Below are 4,725 nucleotides of genomic sequence, written 5' to 3' on the forward strand. Positions count from 1 at the left end.
CCATCAAAATATGTTTTTATTGCAAGTCATTTGCAGTTTGTATTATAGACTATTTACTTTAACCAACCAACAATTATTTTCTTAATTTTGAATATACTATAAAATTATCACACATATACATTAAATATTCCTTAGAACCATTATATAGACCAGAATTAGAAAGAAAATCTTATTAATTTATGAAAATGAAACTTCTATTACATTGTAAAATGCCTCTTAGTTCAATGATATATAGTGACTTATATCACTGTAGAAATTGTTAAATTATATTCAAAGGTTACATGTTTATAGGTTCAATGAGGAGTTGAGTTTCATGATTTTGTATGTCTTTATTTGAAATACTAAAACCATCTCTCTCCTTGTAGAAATGTAAGTAACCTCTTGTGATGTCATAAGCATAATCGTTGCTACATGTTGGAACTCCATCATTTTTCAAGTACTCCCAATTTAATTCCTTAAGTCGTTCATCCAATAAATTCTTGATGTAATCCAATGCATCTTCTTCAGTGGAACTTGGATTATCTCTCATGTAATAGGCTACTGATGAATTTGTTTCTCCTCGAGCTATCTCACCCTTCACAACCAAAGATTGAATTTCATATTAAAATATATATATTGAGCTCACAACAAACTCAACATTTTAATTTTTATGAATTTACGTAGAATGCTATTAATATTAAAAATAATTATATTACATACCTTAAAGGATTTAATATCACCTTTTAGTCTAAGGCTCACACACAAAAGATCCATGAATATTGATGGATAATCACTTTTGGAAGAATATTTTTTGAAAGAATCTCATCTATTGTTAACACGGGTTGCAATGTGGTTGCACGAGTCCCTGAACTAACTATTCCATTCTCAATGTGTTCTTCCAAAGTTGGTATGTGACTTGTAGCAAGCCACTTAGCTTCTTGCATCATGGCATCTGCATAACCTTCCCATTACATAAACAAGCCATAGTTTTAAATTAGAAACAATAAAAGTATATTATTTCACGAAAAAAAAAATTAGCCTAATTTTTAGTTTTAAAAGATAAATAACCCACTAAAGTATATGACACCACTAAATAATTTCAAAGCATTAAACAATTAGATAATATAAGGAGAAAGGCACTAATAGACTTCCCATAACACTTTTGATAAAAAAAATTTAAAAAAAAGATGATATAATAAATTAAGAAAGATTAGACAAAAATTAAACAAAACTATATACACAAGCCTATTAATTTGTTTTATTAAATTATAAAGCTAAGTTCTATATTCAAATAAAGCTAAGTTCTATATTCAAGTAAAATTAAGATGTGTAGACTAAAGCAAATTATGTGACAAAATAAGAAAAATAAAATAGGTGAATAAAGTATTTCACACATAAAGAAATATGATTAAATAAAACATTTAGTAGAATTAAATTTAATTAATATGAAATCAAGCATTAATTTTTACTAATATGATATAAAAATACTTGAGCTTATAAGATTAATATGGCCTTGTGATTAAAAATCATAATTTTAAATAGATGATAATATCTAACATTATGAAGCATGTGAAAAAATATGAAATTAAAATAATATTTTATGTTTTCTCTTTTAAAAACTAAGGTTGAACAAATTTGATGATCTGTTGCATATATTTATAAGATAGTTAAAGTAAATAAAATATTTCATTTATGTAAAGGTAAATAACAAAAACCATATCCATACAGCATCTTTAAAGGGGATGAGAGTATCTCGGCCTTGAATCTTTTCAGCTTCTCGATCCATTTCATTGACTGTCTCATACAATGCCATATATAGAACTTTCATATATTTGGGAAGATGGTCTATAGATGTCGGATCCCACCTAAGAGACACATAGAAGATTATTATATCATAGTCCTATATAGATGTATTATTAGGTATAAGTTATAACTAGACAAATCATGATTTACCACTTACTTCTTGATAGCCTTTGTGAGGAGTTTCAATTCATCTATTGTTCCATATGTGTCGTATGTATCATCTAAATATGTTGCAATTGAAGAGAACTTTGCTACACCATATCTAAATGCAAAATACCTCTCATCCTCACAAATATCACATGTCATAAAAAAATATTCTACATGACGATGGCGAGCGAATTCCAATTTAGACAAACCAAACTCCCTCCACCATCTGAAATACAACACCCATTTAAAAAATAAATCACATAAAACCTTGATTACTCATAAAACTACTAACCAATTTCTTCCTTTTAAAATTAAAAAATAAAAAATAGTAAAAATTAAATTAAATTTTATTATACGTATAATTATAAAATCTAATAATCAATGTCGCTAACTCACCTAGAATAAGTTTTAAGCTCTTGTTGATGCAGTGACTGAATCGCATTGAAGTCCATTTTAGCTAAAAGTAAAAGTTTCTCATTGCCCGCCGTCCTAAGTAGCCAATTATCTTATTATAATTTTTTGACATATATATATATATATATAAAAGACTTCGCAAACCCATGAATGGAAAATACATTTATTTAATACTGTAAAAGGTGTTTCCACTACCTGGCCCACGATTCGTTTTCTCCATAGATCTGGATATATTTCTTTGCTTCCAATCTGGGCAGATTGCTGTACCAGCCATACTCCAGATTGAATGATATCTGGATATAACAATGATCTTATTATAATATAAACAAAGGAGTTTGTATGATCTATATAGAGGAAAAGAACAAGTTTAATTGTAAATGCATCTGCACTTTAATTCATCAAAAAAATTGTAGAAAATATCTCAATGTCATCTCCTCTTCCGTCTTTGTTTTAAATTGTTGTGTGTTTGCATCATTATCAACATCAAAAAGTACTCACTCCAAAGCCAATGATAGATTTTTCTTTCAATTATGGAAAAGCATTATAGTACACAATAAAGGATTTGTTGTGTAAACTTAATTCTTTTTTCACAAATGTTGCTTTCGTTCGTAGATTTTCTTAAAAATATTGAAAAACATTCAATTGATTTTTATGATGTAAATCTCATTTTTCTTTACAAATGTTGTTATTTTACAGATAGATTTTTTTTTAAATTATTAAAGGTTATTGTTGTATACATTAAATTATTTTTTGTTATATAAATCTAATTCTTCTATACAAATGTTGATTTCTTTGATCTTTCCTTTCTTCATAAAAGTTGTTTGATCTCTTGAACTGATTTTCTTTTTTCTTTTTTAACATGACAAATCATTTGATTTGAAGAAAAAAACATAACAGAAAAACACAATCAAAATGAATAAAGAAAAAAACTTGAAAACAACTTCCTACCTATTTTTTATTGATGATCATGTTGTTCGAATGCACCATGATATGAACTCTCCTTACTATATTCTACCATTAAAGCTGTATATGCACACACACACACACACACACACACACACACACACACACACACACACACACACACAGATATATATATATATATATATATATATATATATATATATATATATATATATATATATATATATATATATTCCTAGTCTTGTTCGATTCTAACCAAAATATCCAGACAAAGGGAACATATTCATTGGTGTGCTCAACAAGTAAAGTTCTCAGGGAAGCCGCATCTATTTTCCTATTTAGTACAAGTTAGCAATTTTCCTCTTGTAGGAATATTGTTTCCAACCTTATTTGTGGTTTGAGAGTTGTGTACAAATAAAGCAGAAATCTAATTACCACAAATCCAATGTAACCAAGAATGTTTGTTGTGGTCATGTAGCTGAAGAGGCTAATTTTCAACCAATCTATTCTTGATACTACTCCCATCCAAAGACGTTGATTTTCAACCAGTCTAGCGCTTCCCATTATTGAAAGCAATTTTGTGTAGTTTTATGCAATTTTGCTACCTTCATCCATGTTACTCTTTAGTCCATCAAAACAAATAAAGGAAGAAGAAATGCAAGGAAGGAAAAGAAAATTAAAACTAATTACCTTTTTGTGTCATCAGCCACTAAAAGATCTAAAAATAATGAATACCAAAAGATGTCGTCTGTGGGACCTTTCTAAAAAAGTTACAGTAAAGATGTCCCACATTCTAAAGTAATAGGAACCTCGAGAAGGATATCTCTCAGCTTACATGAGTTTTAATTTTCTTTCTGTTTACAATAATTAATGTCAGAAATTATTCTTTCACTAAGAATTAGTTATCTTTTTAAATAGATTATTTATAATGAATTAAATTATCCTTTTTCAATCTGTTTTCCTATTTAGTACAAGTTAGCAATTTCCCTCTTGTAGGAATATTGTTTCCAACCTTGTTTGCGGCCTGAGAGTTGTGTACAGATAAAGAAGAAATCTAATTAGCACAAATCCAATGTAACAAAGAATGTTTGTTGTGACCATGTAGCTGAAGAGGCTAATTTTCAACCAGTCTATTCTTGATACTACTCCCATCCAAAGACATTGATTTTCAACCAGTCTAGCGCTTCCCATTATTGAAAGCAATCTTGTGTAGTTTTGTGCAATTTTACTACCTTCATCCATGTTACTCTTTAGTCCATCAAATAAATTTTTATTGAGTATCTAGAAAGTGTGAACTTATAGTTATATACTATCGTGTTCTCTGACTCCTTGAATATTGACCCAGATTTCAAATACTCGTCATTTATTAAAACAGTCTTATTGTCAAATGTGAAAATATGTTGAACAAACTAGCTCTAGTAAAATCAAAACAAATAAAGGGAGAAGCAATACAAGGAA

General features: G+C 28.3%; 1 pseudogene; it reads right to left on the minus strand.

The window, feature by feature from the left end:
* Window positions 1–277: 277 nt before the first annotated feature.
* Window positions 278–4,509, minus strand: LOC131051807 (alpha pinene synthase, chloroplastic-like; annotated as a pseudogene).
* Window positions 4,510–4,725: the final 216 nt, after the last annotated feature.

The sequence above is a fragment of the Cryptomeria japonica genome, chromosome 1, assembly GCF_030272615.1.
Source record: "Cryptomeria japonica chromosome 1, Sugi_1.0, whole genome shotgun sequence".
In the NCBI taxonomy this organism is placed as follows: domain Eukaryota; kingdom Viridiplantae; phylum Streptophyta; class Pinopsida; order Cupressales; family Cupressaceae; genus Cryptomeria; species Cryptomeria japonica.